This window comes from Ochlerotatus camptorhynchus, unplaced genomic scaffold (genome assembly GCF_037179485.1).
Source record: "Ochlerotatus camptorhynchus isolate MF236.1 unplaced genomic scaffold, CSIRO-AGI_Acam_v1.1 ptg000357l, whole genome shotgun sequence".
NCBI classification, from domain to species: Eukaryota; Metazoa; Arthropoda; class Insecta; order Diptera; family Culicidae; genus Ochlerotatus; species Ochlerotatus camptorhynchus.
Window position 1 is genome coordinate 6,495,987 of NW_027040845.1, and position 26,361 is coordinate 6,522,347.

General features: G+C 41.1%; 1 protein-coding gene across 3 annotated transcripts in view; it reads right to left on the reverse strand.

Moving 5' to 3' along the window:
• The window catches only part of chn (charlatan), a 177,795-nt gene that overhangs the window by 131,197 nt on the left and 20,237 nt on the right, over window positions 1–26,361 (reverse strand). Inside the window, exon 1 of one of the 3 annotated variants that reach the window (XM_065231458.1) lies at window positions 8,982–9,250. The exons of the other annotated variants lie outside the window; for them this stretch is intronic. The gene's annotated coding sequence lies outside the window, so the exon portion shown is untranslated. Of the gene's footprint in view, window positions 1–8,981; window positions 9,251–26,361 lie in introns of those variants that run through there. 3 annotated transcript variants of the gene reach the window in all.

Genomic DNA, 26,361 nt, shown 5'->3' on the forward strand with positions numbered 1-26,361 from the left:
TTTATAAAAAAATCGTCATTTGCCAGCAACACTGACTGGGTGTATCCTGTGGCTTACCTTCCCTATTAACATAATTCCTAAATTCCCGAGACATTTGTGAGGGGTCGTAGAGTTCTCTGCATCTCTCTTAAGTAAATGTTGGACTAACATACCTTTCCTATCCCTACCAGTTGTAAGGACGTGGTCAGGACAATCCTTAACTGTTGGAACGGGATATGTCTTTATTTGGGAGAGAGTAATTATTTCCCTCTTCCTATCTGTTCAGTAATAGATATCCGTCTTGCTCTTAATAGTTTTGAATTCGCACCACCTATTGTGTAACTTGTTCGATGCTAATGCTAATATCTGATTTTGGTATGCTGTGGTATAAAACCTTGTTTTGATATTATTCAGCTATCGGAATATTTTGTAAAATATCAAATAATTATCAAAATAACAAAATGTGGTATTTTAGTTTTTATACAATAACACATTAAAGAGCTATTGGATTGGTATTAGAAGACCTTTTAAATAACAAATTATGGTATTCTGACCAGTGTCTGTTTTTATCATTTACCATCACACGCAAGAAGTAGAGGGGGAGGTAGCTCATCGATTCTTCCGGTTCGCCTCCTAGCATCGTGCTATAAGGTACCAGGCGATAACCAGGGTAGTTGATCGATAGCTCGATGACGTCATTTCGTTGGCGTCTGCAATGGGAAATTCTCATAGCAGGCGTTGACGATGGGACGTTGTCGAGTTGTTGAATAGCAACTATGGTGATAACTCACCGATTACCTGTCGATCTGCCAAATTTGGAAAGACGTCTGCATTGAATTGTCTCATATAATAATATTCCGACCACTATATCACAAGAAATTGCGAGTAGCTGAGTGGAATGGAGATAAGTTAAGAATTGGGTACAGGACCAAGTCTCCCCTGGGTGGTGCCAAAAGATGAGCGCAATAGAATCATCAAGTTGCCATAAGGCACGGAATGAGACTATTGCATGGCTGGGTAGTCAAAGTCTTCCATTCGTTAGTCATTTCAGGTGGATTAGAACAGGTTTAGGTTTAGGGTGGGCGTTGGCCAGATTTGGATAGGATAGGATAATCCTAAATAGGACCTAGATTATTTAATACACTAGTAACCTCAACTTCTGTCACAATGTTTCATTGTGACTAATCAACACGCAATGGGTAAAATATCAAATTTGCGGTAAATTTGAAAAAAGGGAACTTGGAGTGTAGAGCGCACTGCCCACTGGACGATTCTGAAGCCTCACCAAGTGAGTGGGTTACGGGTTTATTTGATTGTACGTTATTTCCAAGTTATATATAGATACATTCATACCATTGGCATTTTGTATTTGAGATAAGACAGAGACAGATCGTTATTACATTTTTTTTTTGCTGTGCACTACACCACCGGAGCCAGCAAAGTTCAACAATCCATCGTTGCTTATGCCTTTGTTGTCGTTTGGAACCAGTTTTGCGAGGTAGGCGACGATTGTGCGTATTTCTCGCGTAACTTTTGAAAAGGGCCTATTTATAGCCTGAACAATACGTAAAGAGCAAATTGAAACATTGAACGTCGCGTGAAAGTGGAACTTAATGAAGGCCTAAGTACTTTTTCGTAGTTTTTAGTTTTCGGATTTGAAAGATCGTTGGTTACAGTGGCCTGCTTACTGAGCAGAAAAACGCGGTCCCAGGTCAGATTTATGGTAAAATCGCTTGTGTATCGTGTATTTTGCGAAACTCGTTGTTGTCGTTGGTTCCGGGTTTGAATGGATACACAAATTTGAGCAACGGTATTATGTGATATGAGGGGCTCGGTGGCCTTAGAGCAACCGTTTTTGCTTACTGAGCATGAGTTTAATCTCAGGCCCATCCACATTCAAGATTCGTCAATCGTTTTATTTGTTAATATGACTATATGGTAATAACAGCAACTCGGTGATTAAAAAGGTGCTCGTCTGCCTAGTGGCAAACGTTTTTGCTTACTGAGCAGAAGACCGTGGGTTTAGTCCCAAGCTCCTTCGCGTTATATGATTGTTAGGACATCAATTCAGCTTATCGTTTACCAAAACGAACCCTGCTGCAAACCAACCCTCTTATCCAACATCCCAGTGATTCCTCGTGGAAGTGCAGAGGTGTTCTCGGCTTCCATCAAAGCGAGTGTCATGTCAACACAATCCTTCCCATTCCTTTCTTGACCTGTGTTCGGGCGCGGCCGGCGCTGGTATTGCCTAATTTAAGATCACCAGTTTTTACACATTGAGGATGATTGCTAGTCCCAAGCATCGTCTATTGGTTCTCTGTGTAATTACAGCTGATCTGGCAGTAACAGAGTAGCAACCGTGGGCGGTCAATCAAGCTCAAGCTTTACCATCACACGCAAGAAGTAGAGCTTTAACCCAGTGTAGATGAATTGTGTTTGTTTTGAAAATCTTCGCTCTGACGTTCGAGCAAAACGGACAAATGAGTGGATTATAGATCAAAGAATACGCGTGTGTGTGTGTGTGTTCAATCTAACCCCCACTAGCCGGCAGTGGTATTATGGAAGAAATTTGCCTACAACAATCCTTGATGTAATAATTTAAAGAAAGTTTAGTCCGGGAGTTAGAAAGCAATAGCTCTACTGCAGATTCAGCAAACCATTTCAGAATGGCTGGTAATTCACGTCCACTCCGGAGGTTACTTTCACACACAATAAGCCCCGCATGTAAACACTACCGTTATCATATGAATAATGGTACTGCAAACACACTTCCAGATTTCGAAATGTGATATTTCGAAATCTGGCGCGCATTTAGTAATACATGGAAATATGCATTTATGATTGATTTATAATTAGAAGGATCTCACCAAATTCTGCCTCGGAAAAAGCACCGGTTTGTTCCCAAGTAACAATTTTGGTTGTATAAGGGTTCTGTAGACCATGATTTAGACTTGTAGAACGCTTTAAAACCTTTAAAAACTTAAAATGTTACTTGGGTTCACTCGCGGTAATCGAAAAAATCTTCCGCGTTGTTTTTACAACCGAACAAAACATTGTGAATTACACGCAAAGTTTTTAATTTTTGCCTAACACCTCATTCGTGTGAATCCTCCGGAAGGCAGACGTGACACCACAGAAACAAATTCTTGTCCCAGAGTTTTCACGTTAAATACAATATCACTTAAAAGCTTCTTAAAACGTTATAGATCTTAATTTACACTTCTCCACTCGCGAAAACTAATCTTTTTTTTTTTGACTTGGTAGGTACAATTAAAAATATGCGAAAATAAAACCAATCGTTCGCGGGCAGAGCCCACTGCGTTTTTCAAATAGCTTAGGATTGAATCCATGGTCTTCTACTCAGTAAACAAAAACGTTTGCCACTAGCCAAACGAGCTCCTTTTTAATCATCGAGTTGCTGTTATGGCCAAATAAATTGACGAATCTTGAATGTGAATGCAATTACTCTAAGGCCATCGAGCCCCTCATATCACATACTTTTTTTCCTCTGTTCGAGACCTAACACCACTGACGAGGCTCAGTAGCTCAGTGGTTACCGTTTCTGCTTACTGAGCAGAAGGTCGGGAGTTCAATCCCAGGCCCCGTCCCCTTCCTTGCAATTTTTCACTTTGCCTTATTCTATACCCACCAGATTTTAATGAAAACAAATTCTTCTTTAACACCGATCGCATCACTTACCACAGTGTTGGTCCTGATCTAAAAATAGAAATTGGATGAGTGCGCGCGCGCGTGTGTGTGTGTGTGTTTGTGTATTATAATCGCTCTACCAAAAACGATCCCTGCGTGTGCGTGCAACCTTTCCCCACATCCAACATCCCAGTGATTTCTCGTGGAAGCGCAGAGGATTTCTCGGTTTCCTTCACAACGAGTACCACGTCAACACATTCCTTTCCATTCCCTAGTTGACCTGCATTCGGACACGGCCGGCGCTGGTATTGCTAAATATTAGATCTCCAGTTCTTACACATTGAAGATGAATGTTAGTCCCAAAACATCATCTGTTGGTTCTCTGTGTAATTGCAGCTGATCTGGTAATAACAGAGCAGCAACCTTGGGCGGTCAATCATGCTCATGCTCTCTGTTCGAGACCTAACACCACTGCGACTAGTAATTAGGTCTATTGTAGTATATCCCATGTCCTTAGTTTAGTGCATATCGTAATACTTCATCACTATTGAGAAATGATGAAGTATTCGATTTTTTTTACAGTTGTTATTCTTGCGTTTATCTTAAAGATCCGACTCTAATAGAAGAGTCCCGCTATTTATACCCTTCGGAGTGTTGAAACACCCTCCAAAGGCACGCCCCTTTGTCAGTCAAAATTGGATTTCTTAGCAACAAAACTAAGGAATGACACCGATAATGACCATGCAAACTAAGGAACAACGATTAGAAGATTAGGGATCACATAGATGAAGACTAACTAACTCATGTTTTCCTTGTTTCAATATCATCCTCGGTTCAAGCAACCCGAGGTCTTATAACAAGACATAAAAAGTAACAAGGACTAATAATGTGTTCCTTTGATTACTGAAAAATCCTGTTCCCCTAGTTTGAAGTAGTCAGGACTAGGAATCGGTGGTAGAACTTACATCCCGTAACGTACCACGAAAAGGTGATCTACCCACGTTACGGGGATGAATAGATACGCGTTTGTTGATATTCACCAGTGCTTGATTATCCAACCTGAGATAGTCAAAATCAGAATCGATCCTCAAATGCAAAATAATCAAATTCATTTTGGCCGAAGAGATGAACCAGCCTCTGGCTGAAAGTCTCGCTAATAAAGATAACCTAATCTTCATTTTGGCCAACGTGATTATTTTGAATATTGTCGATCACAGAGCCTAAAATTTTGAATATTATCTAAAGAGAAGAACTAGCCATATGGCTAAAAATCTCTATAATAAAGAAGAAGAAGAAGTGAATATTATCATCAATTCAGTATGAGGCAATAATTTGCCATCCATTTGTGTGTTAAAATCAACACGAAACGTTCTTCATAGCGTTTGCACAAATTGAAAATAATAATTTTGCATTTCATCATCAAAATCAAGATGAGAACGCACATTAATATTGACAACAACAGAGGCGATAATGAACATCCAGCCACGAATGAAGAAAAACAAATCTAGATAGAGCTGGAATTAGGGCGTGACAGCTTTTGTAAACAATGACTTCACTCAATCATTTCTACTAAATCAAGGCTAGCCCACGCAAATCAACATCACCATCGGGTAGAGGAAGACTACCTCTACCTGATGGTTGTTTTGGATTGCGTGGGCGTGTCTTGAATCCCTAGAAATCTTCGAGAGAAATCATTGTTTACAAAAGCTGTTACGCCCTAATTCCAGCTCTATCAAGAAATGTTGACTTCGATTACAGGGTGATTCAGAATAACTGTCACCGATTTCACAAATATGCAATTCTCAATGGGTAAAATGGGTATATTTTCAAGTATTTTTGTTTTAAGTGTGTACACATATCAGCTTGTATTGATAGTAGGATTTGAAATTTCATTCTTTTGTGATTTCAAGCAACCATTGACGTCAAAATGGAGCATGGCATACATCTGTAAAAAAATCGTGTGTTATCTTTTAGAAACTGAAATCTCTTGGAAAGAATGTAACATTTATTTTTGTATCATTATAGAGGTACAAAGGAACCATGCTTGGAAAATCCGTTCAATATCAGAGCTTAAACGCATCACCAGGACTCAAAAAGTGCTGAAACTAAAGAGTGCGTGCCAGCTGTGGTTAATTGTCATGACAAATGTGGCTGGTAATTAAGGTAAAGGGAGAGAGATTTGAAAAAAAAACTATGCTTAGTTGAAGGTTATATATGTAGAATATCTGGAATATAATGATATCAAAAATTCATGCAGCCGTTCAATCGTTATGACCATTTCTAAAAGGGACAGTTATTCCGAATCACCCTGTACTCAAAGGTTGCCTTGATCAAGAAAATGTTGTGTGTGTGTGTGTGTGTGTGTGTGTGTGTGTGTGTGTATTCCATCTAACCCCCACTGGCCGGCAGTGTTATTATGGAAGAACTCTCTCTACAATGTCGCATTTATGGTCATTGTAGACAGCTTTAGTCCGGGAGTTAGAAAGTGATAGCTGCATTGCAGATCCAGCAACCCATTTCAGAATGTCTGGAGAGTCACGCCCATTCCGAGGTTACTTTCACTTACAATAAGCTCCGCATGTATTCATAACCGTTATCAAATGGATATTGGTATTACATACGCGCTTCTAGGTTCGAAAATATTCTTTTCAAACCTGGCATGTATTTAGTTTATGTTTTTTAAATTGTGCAATGTGTTTGGACTGAAATTAGAAGAAATGATTTTTATCAGCACTGATTCTGACATTTAAAAAAAGGGTATGTTATTATTTATTAGCTCGTTATTCGTCGAACATTTTTGAGGTATTATTTGTGGTACTTTACCTCTTATGTCAGGCTCATACCATATTTAGGTTGTCAGTTATGCTATTTTCATACCTGATTTATGAAGTTTTCACCACACTTTAACCAACTCCAGACCAACAATTGAAAAGGCCTCAATTTAATTTTGTAAACAAAGCTTGCAAGGCCATTTTCTCGCGAAGTGAAACCTACATTCGCAAACCTAACACACAATCGGATAGAGAAGAATTTCCCCTACCTGTTCATTTGGTTCGTTTGCGTTGACGGACTTTATTTCGTGACAAAATGGCCATTCAAAGTTTGTTTACTAAATGGAGTTGAGGCTTTTTCAATTGTTGCTCTTGAACTCTTGGACGAAGTACTGGCTGCAGGAGAGATCCGAGCAAAGTCTTATAGGTTTGACTTCTAATCCGAAATCTGATCGTCAAGTTCGATGAATTTATTAATTTCATCCTGAAGCGAAGATCAGCGACTGTCAACAAAGTGCGAAACCTTAGCAACGATTAGAAAATCGTCTGCAAAAAAAAAACAGTGATGCCGTTTGTGTGCCCTAGTGCCAATCAGTGTGCCGTGATGTGTTTCGGCACAGTGTGCAGAGTTGATTACGCCTTGGATAAAACCATAAATTGATATGTGAGACATAGATTATTATCATTAACTTTTGACCCATGAGTGCAATCTGTAGTTGTGAGATAAAAATACGAAGTTTTCAAAGGATTTCAGAAGCGAATGACAAGAATATTCCTAGAAGAATTATTGACAAAATTTGAGAAGAATATCAACGTGAATTTTAGTAGAAATCCAAATAAATTATGGAGAAAATTTGAAAGGAAACCCTCGAAGATGCTTTGAGAATGCTAACTTAAATTTCAAAGTAACTTCTTGAAAAAAAATCAGAGAAATCCTAAACAGTTATGATTAGATTTCCAAGACTATTCTGATATGCATTCCAAGGAAAACCTTAGGAATACTTCAAAGATTAGTTTCCAAAGGGTAAGTTTTAATGAGAATTATGGAGAGAATTTTAAAGGAACTATTGAAAATACTAAGATAATTTTAGAGTAAATTCGAAGAATTTTCTAGAGGTGATTCCCAAAGAGGTATGTAGAGAATTTCTAAGGTTTTTATGGCCGAAGATGTCAAGGAAATGCCAGAAGGAATTATGAAATGATAAATAACCTAGCGCACCGGCTGAAACAATCCGCAGTCTTCCGGAACTCCATTATTCGTGAGCAACTGAAAGGAATGGTACTCCATTTGGTCACCGTCACGCAATCTACTGCATAATGTTTACAATTTCACTTCACATCATTAATTACATATTTCAAATTTGAATTTAATTTTTCTGATCGGTAAAATCACCTCAGAATTTTTAAAATGTGTGAGACATCGAAGTGTTATGATTTTCAATCCCGGACTAAGGAAAATTACGTTGTTAAGTGTCAGTTTGCATTCACAGAATTTCCCCCGGTTGAGTGGCCACAAGTACCATAAAACATATATTCGGAGAGAAAGTTCCATTAAAAATTCGACGCAGGCTGTTCTCAAAATCCCAACATTCACTGCGAATCGTTGCTTTCGGAATACACGTTATTGTGTCGCTTGATGATCAGGCAGCAAAATAACGTATTCCAGAAGCAACAATTCGCAGTGAATGTTCACACAGACGTAGGACCACAGTATCAGTGAATTCGAGTGGTGCTCAACCCAAAACCCAACGCCCGAAAAGGGCTAATATTGTTTTCATCTTCCTCGTCTTCTTGTTCCCATCCCAAAACCCATCATCCACCATCCGACCCAGCAAGTGCGTATCAGTCAGCTTTTTATAAAACAAAGAACGACGACGACAGACGGGTCCGTCCCAGAGAAGAGAGGAGATCAAGAACGCAACCGACATGAAAACGACGATGATGATGATGGTCAACCAGGAAGCATGTGTGGTGGAGAGTTGACCATCGCACAAGAAACAGTAGACAATAACAACAAAAACAGCAAACACTTCTACACCCAATAAATGATACGAAACATCCAAGGGGATATGCGAGGAAGATCCGAAGAACGAACAGCAGCAGAAGTAGAAGAGTGGCGCGCAGGGGGAGAGCGAGAAAAAAATGAAAACTTATGGCGGTCCACCCACTGGCTAACCTCGTTTTCGTCGTGCTCTCACAACAACAACAACGACAACAACAAACGGTGGGCGGGTAGGTGCGGGGGCGATGGTGAAGCGACGGGCCGGGAGTTGGAGACACAGTCAGAGCTTGCTGTGCTGCCTTGCTTTATCAGCTCAGCTCACACTCAACTCACCGCACGACGACTCGCCTCAATGACACTCGTTCGTCCGTCCGTCGTCTGGTCGGAGAGCAAAATCATTGGCGATCGGCAGGGAGGCCCCACAGTATGTAGGCACATACCGCGGTCCCTACCCTCACGTCTCTTGACATTGAAAATTACCCAGAATAGTTCGCTAGCAAGCTGCAGCAAGCTCTCAATATCAACCGGAAAATACACCCCGTGTTTTTTTTTTTCAAACAAACGTGTAGTAACAAGCTTACCTTTTACGCCTCCTTTGGGTAAGCCTGTAAACAATGGGGGACACCCCGTATACTAGAACCACTAGTGTCACTGTCACTGGATAAACGAATTTGTAGTCACTCACTAAAGGGAATAGCACTTTCAGTCACAAGAAACCTGTTAATCCGAGCTGATCTTCCGACTTCCGAGTCCCTTTTGGGTGAGATTCACACCGAGCAAGGAAAAAAGCACTCCGGACCGCGCGACTCAAACCGAACGAGAGAAAAACGTGCGTGTCTCCACTCAGCGGCGTTTGGCGATGTATTGAAATGTGTGCGGTGGACCTCCTTTTCTGCTGCTGGCTGCCGTGTGCGGTGATTCCCGTGGATTGTTTTTCTCGCACTCGTCGGTCGGTCGTCGGATCGGGGCTGCCTGGTTTCACCAACACATCGTCGTCGCAGGCGCGAAGGTAGTGCAAAAACAACATTCTCAGCTCACTCTCTGCTGCTGCTGCCCATCGCACACACACAATGCAAGCAAGAGCGGCGGCAACAACCCACCCAAAAACTCCCTCACCTACACAATCGCTCCAGGAGCGGCGGCGGCACAGCAGCAGCAGCAGGCTTTGCACTTTCCAAGGCAAAAGGCATCCGCCGAACCGTCATCGTCATCATTTCCATCGTCATTGTCGAGCCGAACGAAGTAGGTAGCAGCCATGGGACGGACACTCGATCGTTTGCGAGCACGGTGAGTTTTGTTTTTCCTTTTTTCGTCGGGGCTCGATCATGATGGTTGGTTGCTGTGTGCATGAAGCATGTGGATTCTATGGACGAGTGTGTGGTGTGGTGAGCAGCCGCCCTTCATTCATCCGCTTGTGTTGCTGTTGCTACACACGATGAGGCGGCCGACGAGTTTTCGGTGGAGGTTGGAAACTGACTCCTTTTTGTACGTTGGTATTGGTGTGGTCGGTGGTGGTGGGCCGTGGGTAGTAAATTTCGTGCTTTTTTTCTGTATCCAGTCGGGTGTGCGTTCGTTGTTGGGTGGGTGTGCGTGAGTATACGGCGGGTGCGGACGGGCTTTTAATTTTATTTGGTGGAGTTTTCAAACCGGTTTTGAGAATTTTTGCGACGACGGTCGGTGCAGAGAAAGGAGGAAAACAACCCACTGTGCTGCCGAGATATGGGTTGTTTTCTCTTTTGACTTGGGTGCATGCCGCACGGATCACGTTGCGCGTGGTGATGATTGTAGTGGAAAATTTCATGACGCATGGGATGGCGGGATGGGTGATGCTTGTCTACATAACTACATGTGCAGTAAGTTTTTCCGATTAGAATAATTATTAGTTTATGTTTTGTGTTTTACCTGTTGATAGACTGACGCTGTTAATTGCTACTTATCATTTTAAGGCAATATTCAAAATTTCTACACTGACTTTATTGCATTTAACATGGACACATTGCATCATGCTGTGAAGTTCCATGATTTTGTTTTTTCAATTCGTTTACTTTACAAAGGGCAATCGCGAAGGCTCTATGTAACCATAATTTATTTTTAGTATCTTTACAAAACTTTCTTAAATCTAGGTGTAGCTGTAGTAACCAATTCTTGATGTTAATGTACCGTTGCTTGAATTTGGTCGTATTTTCGTAGTTTTAATATAATTGAAAAATTAAGTCTCGGACAGCCCTGTAATGGTGGTTACATATCATGAAGCATTTACGAAATCAGATATTTTCAAAGATTTTAAACTTTTATAGGTGCAACCGATTCCTAATCAATTGAGCTTCTGAAGGCGCAACAGAAATATTATTCTGATCTGATCCTAGTAATAATAATCAGCCCTGTAATGGTGATCGCTGATAATATCTGTAATCAGTAATGGTGAGCTGTCTTCGTGTAAACAAGGAAGGTTTTGTCAGTTTTTTTTTCCCACGGGGATCCTCTATTTACACCTACGAGGAAGCCTTCAGGTACAAAATCTTATTCTTTTTATTTGTCAGACCACCTAATTAGAACAAAATATGATTAAATGTATGTTGATAGAGTTGAAGGAAATTTGTTGTATGTGTTTCAAATAAGTATTTTCAATTCAATTTAATAAAAACCGTCAATAAACAGCTTTTAGTTAAAGGACTAGGAAGTATCAACATGCTTGGCATACACAGTTTTGGTCACGAACTGCTCTCTTGCTAATAACTTTGAACACAGTTGACGAAACATAATTCTTTTTGAAGCAGTAGATAGAATAGAGTTTAAGCTTGTTATTGATTTTAGTTTTAGCAATAAAATACATTTGTTTTTGCGTTGTAAAAATGAAGTGATAAATGCTCGCTGCACATCTCGGACTTAAAGCGTAAAAATTAATTGTTGTTGATTCAAATGTTAAGATTTACATACTCTTGCATTTCTATAGTAAGCTATGATCCTTATCTATCAATTACTTTAAAGAAAAATAAATTTCAACAACTTAGTGGAAAGTTATTAACTAATGAGCAGTTAGTGTGTATAACTGTGCATGCCAAGCATGGTTGTAAACGTAGGATAAAATATTAGACCAAAAATATAGAAAAATCGTACATACACATTGTTCTACAAATTTCATATTTTTTACATCATTTAGAATATCTGAAATTAAAAATAGTTGGCTTGACAAAATAGCAAAATAGATCTTGGTTTTATATTGGAATGATTAGAAAAATTGCAATTTAGAGCACATGCTATTTATAACTTCCTAAAAATTACATGCTGCTTCAAATATATTGTTTATTATTTTTCTATATTGCTTGTAAGCAGAGCTCCATACTTGCCGAAGAAAACATCGAAATAAGTAGGGGAAATGGATGTAATGTCGGCCTAAATGTTCCTAATTTGGGCCCATACATAATTTCAGCAATCGACTAAATTTTCAATAGCGACCAAAAATATCCATTAGTGTCGTACCCAAGTAACAATTTGGGTTTAATGAGGATTCTGTAGACCATGATTTAGACTTGTAGTATGCTATAAAACCTCAATAAAACTTGCAATGTTGCTTGGGTACCAATGACGCGTTCATCTAGATAAAATTGATAAATAGCAGATTTTTATAAACTGAGTAGTCCTTGGGGAAAATATTGAATAAACGTTATTTTAAGTTTTAATCAGCTTGTGATCTTCAGAGTATTGTGTGAATAGCCAGATGTGTTGAAAACATTATCCAGAAATCTTCAATCAACTTGAGATCTGTTGAGTGCTTCTGGAACAACCTACCGTCTAATACCCCGTACAGACTATGGCTTATATCATGTAATATAGGCTGCCTTGCAATGAGCACTCATACATCAAGGTTTCACTGGAAAGGGGTCTGGAGAAGGGGTCTTCCAACCCGCAACTCACGGCTAGTATGTTCGTGTCATCATCAGTTCCGCTCCTGATTCGTCCGTTGCTTCCTGGCTTCGACTGAAACGTCATACTCCGATGGCTTCAAATCCCACATCACCGATGGGACATACAGCACTGCACCGGATCTTGCTCGCCACGTTTTGGAACATCCCAGACCAGAACGCGCTGCCTGCTGCCTCAAGGAAGCCCCTGAGCCACTCAACCCAGTAGCGCTTGCAGATTCCTGTCATCGTAGTCGTTCTGGCCCTGTGGTTGAGAATGGTGAAGGGGTCTTGCAACCTTCTACATCAGGCAAGTATGCGTTTGTTGAAAACAGTTCTTCTCCTGATCCGTCTCTGTGTTCCAGAGTACCACCATGCTCGTTTCGGCTGATCGATCATTCTGCAGACCTCCAACCGACTTCGTTCGACCGCCTGTTGGTGTATTACCAGAACGTTCGTGGCCTGCGAACAAAGATTGATGATTTTTTCCTGACTGCCGTTGAATCTGACTACGGTGTCATAGTTCTTACGGAAACCTGGCTCGATGACCGCATTAATTCTTCTCAATTATTTGGCAGTCTATTCACGGTATTTCGAAACGACCGCAACCACCAGAATAGTACCAAATCGCGTGGGGGAGGCGTCTTGATTGCGGTATCCAAACGCCTAAGCTCCTGCATCGATCCTGCTCCAGTTTGCACATCTCTAGAGCACCTGTGGGTTAAAATAACGACGCCTCGTAGATCAATAAGTATTGGCGCTATGTATCTACCTCCAGACCAAAAATCTGATTCGAGCAGCATTGCAAACCACATCAGTTCGATTGGTACCGTGTTCTCTCGACTAGAACAAAACGACCTAGCTCTGGTATTTGGTGACTACAATCAGTCTGGGCTCTCATGGAACGTTCCTGCATTGATGTTCTTCGCTCGAATATGCCCGCATCCTGCTGTGCTCTCCTTGATGGTTTCAACCTGCATGGCTTAACGCAAATCAACTCGATACTGAATAGCAACTCTCGGCTGCTTGATCTCGTTCTGGCGAACGAAGCTGCACGGCTGGAATGTTCTGTCCTAGAAGCCCCAGAGCCTTTGATTGGCATTGACACCAATCATCCTGCGTTGGAAGTTTCCATCAACCTATCTGTTCCTGTTCGCTACGATAACCCCCCTGTTGATGTACATGAGCTCGACTTTCGTAGAGGAGATTTCGTCGCACTGAGTCACTCGCTTGCCCAGGCAGATTGGCAGTTCCTATTGATGAAGCCGTCAACTACTTCGCTGAGGTCGTTGGCCGGGCAATAACTGATTCTGTCCCATTGAAGAGACCCTCTCCCAAACCCACATGGTCCAATGTTCGACTACGGAATTTGAAGCGTCTGAGATCGAAGGCCCTCCGTAAATACTGTCGTACTCGTAACCCATTCACCAAACGATTATTTTCAACAGCGAGCAACGAATATCGCACATATAACCGCATTCTTTACAAGAGCTACAAAAGGCGTGTGCAGGCTAATTTACGGCTTAATCCAAAGCAGTTCTGGTCATTCGTGAATACCAAACGAAATGTGGCGGGGCTACCAGTCGCCAGCAATTCCCTCGAGAAATGTAATCTTCTGGCAGAACATTTCAAAAGCATTTTCAATGACACTACAGCTTCGTTGTCCCAAGTTGCTGAAGCGGTGAGGGACACTTCCAGTGATGCTTTCAATTGTTCGATTACCTCGGTTACAGTAGACCTCGTCGAATCCGCCATCAAGAAGCTGAAATTTTCTAATGCTGCTGGCCCTGACGGGATCCCCTCAAGCATCCTGAAGCGATGCTGTTCAGAGCTTACAACAACGCTTTCGAAGCTGTGTACAGCAGGGGGAGTTCCCTACGCGTTGGAAATCGTCATTCATGTTCCCGATCTACAAGAAAGGAGACAAGAGATCACTCAGTGTCTGCTCTAATGTTTTCGAAATCATCATCAACGACGCATTATTCTCTAGCTGCAGAAATTACATTTCTCCTGACCAACACGGTTTTTATCCCAAGAGATCAGTTTCAACAAATCTAGCTCCGTTCATTTCTTTATGTCTTCGGAGTATGGAAGCTGGAGCGCAGGTGGACGTTGTATATACAGATCTTAAGGCTGCATTCGACCGGGTTGACCACTCCATACTGCTAGCTAAACTTGAAAAACTCGGTGTATCCTCGGGTTTAACTCGTTGGTTCAAGTCCTATCTGACCAATCGGGAACTTTGTGTTAGAATCGGATCAGAGCAATCGGACTATTTTACAAACAGCTCTGGTGTTCCTAAGGGGGCAACTTGGGACCATTGCTATTTTTGTGAATGAGGCCGGACTGATCCTCCCAACTGGTTGCCAATCGTTCTACGCGGATGATGTGAAGATCTATGTGATTGTTCGTAGCTTCACCGATTGCTTGCGGCTTCAGCACCTAACCGATACTTTCGAAGAGTGGTGCTCAAGAAACTATCTCACGTTGAATGTACAAAAATGTAATATTATCTCATTTCATCGCAAGCTGAAACCAGTGGCATTCAACTATAGGATAAATCACCAACTTCTGCATCGTGTGGACAATGTTCGTGACCTAGGAATCACGCTGGACTGCGCCTTAACATTCAAGCTTCATTACTCGGGCATCGTTGCGAAAGCTAACAGGCAGCTTGGGTTCATTTTCAAGATCGCTGACGAGTTTCGCGATGCTGCCTGTCTAAAAACCTATACTGCTCTCTAGTGCGATCGATCTTGGAATTCAGCTCGGTAGTATGGTGTCCGTATCAAGCAGTTCGGATAGCGAGGATTGAATCTGTTTAAAGGAAATTTGTTCGGTATGCCTTTCGTCACCTTCCTTGGAATGAGCCTGTGAACCTTCCGCCGTACGAAGATCGTTGTCAACTCCTGGGTCTTGAAACACTAGAACATAGGCAGACGATTAGTCAGGCCGTGTTCGTAGCGAAAGTACTTATTGGTGATATCGACTCTTCAGGAATCTTGACTGAATTCGAAATCTACGCACCCGAACGAGTTCTTCGGTCGAGGAGTTTCCTCCATCTTGGACCTCGTGCTGCGAACTACAGCTTGCATGACCCAATACGTTTCATGTCTGGGCGTTTCAACGAGTTTTACGAGTTTTTCGACTTCAACTGTGCAGCGGAAACCTTTCGTCACCGTATTCAACGCAGACTTCTGAGAAGGTGAAGGATTGTGCTACCTGTTTATTTTTTGTTTCCGGTTCAACTGCATGACGAGGACTTCTACCTGATTCACGGACAACTCTATGCCATAGAAGGATAACTTTTTTTTTTAATGCTATAGACTTGATTAATTGTATTGTATTATTGTGATTCATGTATTTCGAAAAGATATGGGGTTTTTACGCCTTTTCTAGGCTTCTTCCCATTAGGCTTCATTTAGACACGTTAAGTCCGATGAAAAAAAAAACAAATTAAATAAAAAATTAAAAAAATAAATGATATAAGCCATAGTCTGTACGGGGTATATGAGGAATATCTGTGGATGGCATTTGATTTTTTTTAACATGAAGTGAAGATCTTCGGAACAATCTTAAACAACCTGAAGTCTTGAAAAAATCTCGGAAAAATATCCAGAGGACATTTTTGAAATCTTTGATAAGCTTTCGATCTTTAAATACTTCCTCGCCAATCAGCAATTTTGGGAGAATATCTGAGCTATTATTTGAGAAATTTCATTAAGGTTTTGGGAACACCCAGTTTGTACTCCTGATTCAGTGAGTAGAGTACGGAAACTGCACATATTGTAGCAACCGTACAGCAGAAACTCTCTTTGTCAATGAATGTAACGGAAAAATTGATGTAGTTGAACGGGAAAATAACGGACAATTTCACACACACAGAAAAAAAAAACCGTTCAAGATCTTCAAAATAATACTTGACCAATCTTGAATAAATAAATTTATTCGATGAATTAACCGATATATCCAATCTGCTGCAGAGTGTATCGGAGTGCTTTTTTCATTCTCTCATCTCTCTAGTCAACATGCCGTTGTGGTAGAATAACTTTGAGATAATACTTTAATTTTTAATCAGTTGAGCAGTTCCACGTCAAATGTCGAATAGAGAAAACTCAACCCCCGATTTGCATGAACCATGGCATAATTGCTCAAGTTCGGCTATTTTTGATCTAGTAAAATTTTCAATATAGCGTCTTTGAAATTTTTCCAAAAAATTATGGAACTGAAACAGCACTCCTGATCGAAATTATGGCAGAGACAAAGTTGTATGTTTTCTGGGAACTACCGAATTAAAAAAAATAAAAAAAGGAGAAGGATCTGTGCCTATGGGCTTGACGTAGGACCGCTAGTGGACGAAACAAATACATATGTTGAGGCTTTAGTTCTTTTCATTGATCTATAATCTATTATCTTAACTCCTTCTGTATTTGAATTATTGGCCCTGAAAAGGGCCATTTTTGTATGTTGGTTGTTGGCCTTTTACTTTTCAAATGGTGGCCCTGAAAAGAACCGTTTGTTGTTTTTTCCTGGTGTCCATTGAAAAGTTTGTTGGAGTTGGAGGGTATGGAATGAATAGTCGCTAATCGCTGTTGCCTTTTGGTGCTCCTTTTATTTTGGCGCTATTTGTTGATATTGCTGTTGTATTTGCTTCAGTGGATGGCGAACTAAAAATGAAAAAGGCCATTTGGGATCCAAGATATTTACATGCTGGTACTTTTGGGACGGCGTGCTTACACCATTGCACAGCGGTTGAAACTTTGCAGGTGATCAATATTGTAGTCAGCCTAACTGCAGTGGAATGTCCGAAAGATGGTGAGGCTTCACGTCCTTCAGGGTCACCACCAAATTTGTGGTGACCATCTCCGTCGAAAATGAAACTGCCATTTTGGATCGAAGCTCAGTTGGCTTTCCTGGGAGAGTAGGCTGTGCGTTTGTTCGAACCTGACGTTTGTTTTATTTTCCGTGGAGTTTTTTGTATCTATAATCGGTTGCTGATCCGGCCATAACCAGGCCCAGGAGACAAATTCTAGTTCCTCAGTGAGTTCACTAAGACAGAAGAAGCCCTGCGAGAGCTGCATCTCATTCTATTTAGTTCTACGTCCCTGTTATTTCCCGCTGAGAAGCTGTTCCGAAGACAAGTAGAACCTCCATGAGGCGTTCGATCATTCATCCCATCATTAGTTCCATCATTCATCCCATCATTAGTTCCATCATTCATTGAGTCGCAGCGTTGAACCTGACTATTGGCCACGAAAAGGCTTGCCAATGCACATCAAAAATCGACTACATACATCCGAAAATTTGTTTATCTCAAATCGAAGGAAGACATTCCGCGCAACTACCATAAACCGGACTAGTTCATGTTGATCTTCGTCAAGCTTCATCTACAATTTGGACTTCTACATCAACACATGTCAAGCAGCCTTCATGTTCAATTGGCTAAACTTGGTGAGTTCGTTCCATTTTGTAAATTTTTATCTTTTCAAACCAGTAACGTTGGGAGTTCACCTTTTTGTGGTGCGTAACTGGTATAAGATCTACCACCGAACCATAGTCGTGACAACTTCAAACTAGGGAATCAGGATTTTCCAGAAACACTGAAAATAAAATTTCGTTTATACAACGAAATTGCTCGTTTGTTCTACGAATTTATTCGTTGTTTTCTGCAACGAAATGGATTTGTACATTGTATGAAGCTAGTTTCGTTAGAACTGCCACACTCGCTATCGCTACATCCAACCAGCGGGCCACAAGTGTTGGTTGTGGAAACCGAAAAATGTGGAGTGTGTTAGTGAGGATGCGTAAAAATAACTTCATCTTTGGAAGGAATAAATATGACAAAAAAATAAAAATAAGTTTCAGACCGGACTCGACTCATGAACCTTGCGATCGTCAGATCTGTGCTTTCTCCATCGCTCTATCTGTGCTGTGAGAAATGGTAAAGCTAAAGGAAAATAAGAAGCACTCATGGAACGGTAATTCGATTTCGCTTGCTTTTTCTGCTGCTTGCATGTATTTTTTTTCTCTGACATAAAACCACCGTGACAAGTAATTTGATTTATTGTTGAAGCTTGCATGTATTGGTCAAACCGACAATATTTCTAAAAAAAATGTCCCATCTCCAACACACAATCAGCACTTTAGGAGACAATAAGCGCAGTTGTTGGTTTGATTGTACGAAGATGTATTAGTATATTATACGATTAAGGCGTAATATTGACATTGCGCCAGATGACAGGAAAAACGAATGTTTCGTACCATTTATGAAAGATGTGTTGTATGTACGATATTCATTTTTACGAGACGGTTTTCAGAGAAATAACGAAAATACATTTTCAGTGAATCAAAGGATCACATGTTAGTCCTTGTTACTTTTAATTACATGATAATAGTGACAAGACTCGGGTAGAGACCATACTGAATTTCTGTATTGTATATTTCAAATTAAAAACATTGTTTATGTTCATATATTTCACATAATCCTTTTCCCTTTGTCCTTCTCCTTTTCCTTTCCCTCTTCTCTTTTCAGAAAGCGAGTAATGGCGCTATATCCATAAGTCATAAAAGGCTAGGACAAGAGTTAGTGCTCATGCCCCAACCGTCAGAAGAAAATGGAGCATCACTTAACATTTCTAGATTTGATGCTTCCAACGACCAACCAATCATATAATTACCAAAATCGGAACGTACGGTACGAGATGTCCACGTTTCATCCATTTATTGGATTCAGAAGCATCGTGTTTAAATCTTCGATTTAAACAGAGCCGATGTTTTCTGAATCATCTTGCCCCTTAAATGCTGCACAGTAGGCCTGGCCGTTTTAATATGTGTGACGCATATTCGATGTGAAACATATATCAAATAGACAAGGAAAATGATGTAGGTTTATATATCATTTTCCAGGATGCTTTCAAGAACTGGCTGTGTTGGTGTTAGATTAGATTAGATTAGAAGCTCAGTTGGCTTTCCTGGCAGCAGCATTGCGCAGATCATTGTAGTTAAACTCAGCTGTGTAACGTTCGAAGGATGTCGTTGCCGTTGGTAATGCTTCTCATTCTGATATCCGCTTCCACTTTCTGGGTCTTCCAAATTAGTTATGACGACTGACTGTCCCCACAGCTAATGTAATTGCAACTTTTCACATTCACTGAATTACAGTCTGTTTTATACTTGCAGAATAGCTAATTAGGCTCCTCTCTTTTGGAGAATTTTTCGTCAGAGCGTTTCTAGTTGCAAGTATACCCTAATAAACAAGTACCATAAAAGAACTGTATCCCGAATAGGTAAACTATATCACAAATGGTTAGCATGATACCCCGAACACGTCGTTAAGCTCTCTTTTATGGTTATTTTTATAGGGTATGGCAGCATTCATACCGGACCAAGACGTGCTCCGACCAGCATTGAATTGGATTGTTGGTAAGAACAACTAGTGCTACTTCACTTTTTCACACCAGTGCAAGTCGATGCCGAGAGTGACGTTTATTGGATCCGTTTCTTTGCACGGGTGCGTTTTTTTTGTAATCAGCGGTGTGTAAGTGTGCTTGTGATTTTCATTGCCTCCCGCGAGGTCGGTTCACCGTGTTCGGAGATCACGCTTTCGGCGTGTAGTTCTATCGAGAGTCTCGTCACCGTGTGCGAGTTTGAACACGGTCCGGTTGGCAAATTAGCCTGGGAAAGTGCTGGTGTCCGTGGCGAGTTTTGGTGGTGATTCGGTGGCCGACGTTGCCGTGAATCAGCAAGTTTATGGCTTGCAAAAGTGCTCGTCTGCTGGTCTCTCGCCAGTGTCGGAGATTGTGAGCAAGCTGAATGATGCCTCGCTGGATATGCCCAAGACTGGACGGGTGGTAGCTGGTGGCCGTGAACGGTTCCTGGGGAAAGCACTAGACGCAAACCTCCTCCCAGGTGACCATGGCAATGCAAGAAAAATTGTTTTCGGTGAAAGAAGTATTACAACAACGGTAATTGCTATTAGAAATTTTTGCAAACAGTGACAGATAGCAGACATGAAACTCAAGTGGAGGTGCCGGGCAAAGGTGTTATATCCTAGGCAAACGTTAAGTTACAAATTCGCTGAAACTATATGAATTATTGCGTATTTCTGTTCTTCATTACATACGTTTATTCTTAGGATCTTCCTTCACAGGACAGTCGTCCTTTCCGTGAGAGGAATCCCCACAATTCATGTATTTAGCTGGCATGTACCAATTTTTTGTTTCGTGACCCCATCCCTGGCACTCACGGCACTGGGGGAGGTTTTGGAAATTTCCTCCAGTCTTCCTGAAGTGTTCCCACTTCACTCGGACATGGAGCATAAGGCTAGCTTTTCCTAGGGCCTTAAGATTGTTTAGTTCACTAGACTTGCAGTGGACTAAATAAAAATCATTAGAAATCCCGTTACGCGAATCGCCAGGACGGGATTTCATTTTCATTTTGATTACTTGGAGTGGCACAACTCCAAGTAATTTTGCCAGTTCATCTTTGATCTGATCCAGGGATTCACCACTGGGCAGTTCATTCATGACAACCTTGATCACACGTTCAGTTTTGGTGTCGTAAGTAAAAAATTTGTGCTTCTTCTCAGTAAGATACTTGAGAAGACATTTAAATCCGTCCAAGGTTTCAGCCAATACACGGCATTCACCCCGACGGCCAATTTGCAGTGAAAACTTAAATTTCACGATGTTCAAAAGTTCCGTGCGAAGAGAATGGTAATCGGAAGTGGTTATCACAATAGGGGGAATCTATGCCTTGTCATCATCCGTGAGCAAATAAAATTGATTACTCAAATTAATTTCATCATAAGGGACAACAAGAGATTACCCTTTTCTTTTGCGCTTAGGCGCCATGGCGGCAGTAAATTTTTTATCCAAATTGACTTCCAAGCAGATTATTATAAGAATTCCAAATCGATATCCAAGAAGGATTACTTTGGGTAAGGTCCAAACAAGGATCGAAGAGGAATTAGAGTCAAACAAGGTAGAAAAGTGATTGTAGATTGTAGTTATGTAAGGGGCACGGTGGCTATAGAGCATCTGTTTTTGCTTAATGAGCAGAAGATCATGGGTTAAAACCCAAGCCTCCATACATTACTAAGTTAATATATCCAGGCCTCTTTTGTAGAAAATCTTTAATAACAGAAATTGGAGGAATGATTCAGAAAACTAATAAGTATATTTAGACAAATGTGACGTACGCCTGATCCGGTTCGGAAGACATTCTTAACTACTTTGAAGGATTTCATTTCATTGTAATAGCTTCTTGTAACCGATAATCAACGATCGTCGGTCGTTGCTTGTTGTGATGTAAGGGGCACGGTGGCCTTAAAGTGACCAGTTTTGCTTACTGAGCAGAATATCGTGGGGTAGAACCCAAGCTTCTTTACATTACTGAGTTGATAGGATCGCGCCATTTTCTTAACAGGCTTTAAAAGATCGCATCACTTCCCAATGTGAATCCAGATCTAACTTACTCTTCCCATTAACAAAAACGTCCTTCCTGTGACAACCATGGAGATACAGAGGTATACTCGGTGTCTAGTAACAACGGTTGTTGAAATAATACACCGTTCACATTACAGCGTATATCACGTGATATACGCTGCCTTGCAATGAGCACTCATACATCTAGATTTCACTGGAAATCCTATGTATGAGTGCTCATTGCAAGACAGCCTATATTACATGATATAGGCTGTAATGTGAACACAACAATGCTTTCCCTCCCCGATGACCGTAAGGACGTGGTCGGCGCCGTTATTAACCTCAAAAATAAGGATTTTCCGGATTTTGTGCACTGAGAATGGATTGCGAGTCCCAAGTCCCATTCATATGGTTCTTTGTGCAAATTTCGCTGAATCTGGTCAATCACGGAGTAGCAACTACTGAAATGTATGGTCGTTAATGCTCATGTTCATGTTTTATTTTATTTAATTTTTTTGAGTTCGGGCTGTCCTTGTGCTGGCGTGGAGTTTTTTGGTGATCGCATTTGATTAGTTTTGTGGAGTATGCTTTGAACGCGAGCGGACGTGTTAATTTTTCGCTGTCAATTATTTCGCTCGTTTCGTCTAAATTTTGAAAATATTCCTAATAGTGTTGAACAACTTAACCTGAACAATGTAAAAATATGAAAGGATAGTTACCGAGCGCCGTGGAAATCTTTATCATGACCGAATCGTGTGCTGCGCCCATGTGCTGTGCATATGCAACGTTTTATCACGGAGGTTAATGTGTGCCCAAGCCCGAACCGAAGCCTTGATTTTCTTGGACCGTATGATTAGTAGTGATACTGTACCTGGTAGTCAGTCTACAGCCAGCCACTCAAGATGGAAAACACAAAAATGTGTGAATTTTTACCCAGCAAGCGGCTGCAGGTGGAAAATCAACTAAACTAGAAGTTTCACGGACTGAAACATGTAGATTTCAAGTTTTCTAGTGTCAAATTCAAAATAATTATTTGGTAAACATTGGAACATCATTTTCCAGGATGCTTTCTCGTACTCGCTGTGGTTGTATTAGATTAGATTAGATTGGATTAGCTCATATTTGATTAGTTTTGTGTCCCGGGCGCGATAATTTGATTTGGAAAGATTTGTGCTAATGTTTTCTCCTCTGTTGCTGAGGTGCTTGGTGTGCTCCCGCTTCCCTTTGTTGCCGGTGCGGCTCGAACGCGCTGATCTATTGTTAGGATTTTGCGATGTGCATTGCTTTTGTGGACAGAGTGATTTGAAAAAGAAAAGTGATAGGGGAAATGGGTGTAGTAGGTAAATAGTGTCTTTTTGTGTGAAGATTTCACTGTAATGTGTCGAACAGCCGTAACGGCTTTTAGTGCAGGATCGTTTTTGTGTAGATCAGACCTGCCCAACCTATCTAATTTTGCTTTTTTAAATGACTTCTTTGTTCGATGAACACGTTTCAAGCTGCGTTTTGTTTATTTCTCATTCATTCTGGGCTAAAACTCATAATGATTAACAAAATTGGACTAGACTTACATCATTGTTGAGATCCAGAGACCACGTTGGGCAGCCTTGGTGTAGATTTAAGTTTGCATCGCATCGCTTCTAGCGATGCATGGCTTTGCTCGGCACACCGCACCCATGATAATAGATCGCGTTCTCTAGACCCCACGCTTCAGCGTCAATGTACCCGATTGGGGGAAGAACCCGGAAGGGAGATACCGTTACCCTTAGTAGTAGTAGTGTATGATGATAGTAGAATATCGGTTGATGAGGTGATAGTAGCTGTTAGAAGCACTAAGAACATGAAGGCCGTGGGTGTGGATGGTGTCGTCAAACTCGAGCTAAAAAACTTGAGTATTGACTTCTTCAACCATCTTACCGTTATCTTCAACAAATTTTTGGAGCTTGGCGACTTTCCAATACACAAGCCTGGCAAAGATCCTACCAGTGCCAAAAGCTATCGCCCCATCAGCCTCTTGTCCTCCATCTCGAAGCTATTCGAAAAGTTGATACTGAGCCGATTGCTGGAGTTCTCCTACGAAAATAACATCTTACTCAAGGAGCAATTCGGGTTTAGGAAAGGTCATTCAACGATCCACCAACTAAGTAGAGTAACTAACATCATCAGGCGGAACAAGTCCTTTTCAAAAACATCTGCTATGGCATTGTTGGACGTTGAGAAGGCGTTTGACAATGTCTGGCATGATGGCCTAGTGTACAAACTGCATCGATATAACTTTCCGATCTACCTCGTGAAGATCATCAAAAACTTCTTATCGGGCAGTCATTCCAGGTCTACTTGAACCCCTCTGATACGTTCAACGTTGATGCAGGGGTACCTCAGGGTAGCCTGCTTGGTCCTATCCTATTCAACATTTTCACGCCAGACGTTCCTCCCCTGCCGGGTGGTGGTATCCTGTCAATGTGAGGGTCGAGTGATCTGTGCTCTGGCGAGTAAACTACAATCAGGCCTGGATGTTCTGTCCGAGTATTTCAAGAGCTGGAAGATTTGTATCAATGCAGCTAAACACAAACCATTCTGTTTCCACACTCGAATTCACCTCGGCTTGTTCCGCCTGCTAACGTCAAGATCCATCTTGATAGCACTTTCATTGAATGGTCGAGTGAAGTAGTCTACCTTGTTCTCACCCTCGATAGCAAATTGCTATTCCGATTCCATGAGGACAAGACATCCACCAAGTGTAACATCTTTATCAGGTCGCTCTACCCTCTGATAAACAGGAAGTCCACCCTGTCCCTCAAAAACAAGCTTGCTGTCCACAAGCAAATCATTCTGCCGGCTATTGAGTATGGTATGCCAATCTGGGAGAGTTGTGCTAAGTGCCACCACCTAAAGCTTCAGAGGATCCAAAGCAAGATCCTCAGAATGATCCTTAACAGTCCACCGCGAACTCGTAATTCTGAGATTCACTACCTGGCCGGTCTTCAAACACTCGAAAAGCGAAAGACGTCCACGCTGGAAAGGTTCAGAGTCGCCTGGCTGCGATCATACCACCAGATCATTCGTGATTTGGCAACCTAGTTCAAGTAGTTAGGAATGTTCCTGTGTTCAAATAGGTAGGTCATCAAATTTTTAAATTCAAACGAAAACCAAGCTCTAACCATCATATTAACTAGAACAAAGATGAAGAGCCAAATGCTAACCAATTGAAATGCTAAACCAAAACTCATTCTCTGAGTAATATTCGTTTACATTACATTGAGTATTTAGCTTGCCATCTCGGCTAGAAATTGGATATTGGATAGTCAAGCTTGCATCAAATTCCATGTTTTGACTTGACTGCACGGTCAGAAAGCAGGTTTCTGTATCCAGTGAAGTTATTCGGATGGACAATACCTATCGCATGATTGGCCTCTTCGTTCTGAATTTACTCACCATGCAGCGCTAGTAACATTTGATTCAAAAGGCTCGCTTAAACAGTCTACATTCACTGAAAACGAATCGTGTTCAGAGAGTGACCAATGCCTTTAGAAATGTATCCTTACGAATGAGCAAAAATTACTCACTCTCTGAGTTAGTTTCGTATTTTGTGTTTCGACCAGATAGGAGATTGCTATCTCTAGTAATGTTATTCACCTATTGTAAGACCTATTGTATACTGGACACAGGGTGACCAGTGAACCGGGAAATCGGTAAAAAGCTGGAAATTCTAAATCACCAGGAGAAGTCCTGGAATTACGATGATGAACCGGGAAAAATATACGTCGTCCTCTCTTTGGAAAATAATAATCTTCTCAACTAGTAGACTTTCCGGATACAATCACTTTGAAGAACTTATTCGATAATTTTGATGAAAATTCCAAAGGAACTCAGAGGAAATTTTAGAATGAATTTTAGAGATAATAAGGTATACCTTTTGGTTTGTTTTTTTCCGTCGATCTTGTTTTCCGTGCTGAGCACCAATGCTACCGACGTGCCAGGAAGGCAGCTCCCACACCTGGACCCTACCTATCGACCCATCAACTCATGAACCGGGGACCAACGGCTTTACTTCCCATCCGAAGGAAGGCGTGATCAGAGATGTTATGCCTCAGAACATCCCGGCGGCGCCGACTGGAATTGAACCCAGGCCTACTGGGGTGAGAGGTAATCACGCTTACCACTACACCATCGGCGCCGTTATAATAAGGTATGTAAGATACAAATGCCAATGGAGTTTTTGGAAGTATTTTTATAGAGTTTTGACTACAACGCCAAGTCAATTGTTTAAGTTCAAAGTAGAATTATTTGGTGGTTCTGTGTGAAATTACATGACGATTGTAAAGAGGATTACAGGTTAATTTCTAATGAATATTCTAAATAAATTCCGAGAATAATGCAAAGAGAATTCTTATGAGAACTTCAAAGAAATTCTGCGGGAATTAGAAAGATAATTTCCAGTGAATTCTAATGAAAGTTCCAAAGGACATCCGTGGAAAATATCAAGGGTTTCGAATTTTCAATTAAATTTCTAAACCATTTATTTTGTCATTTTGACAGTGAGCATGCATAAGGGCGTATACGTGATGTTCGATTCTCTCAATCGATTGTCTCTTTGCATTGCTACAGCTAAGCGAAACAATTTTCTAGAATTTGTT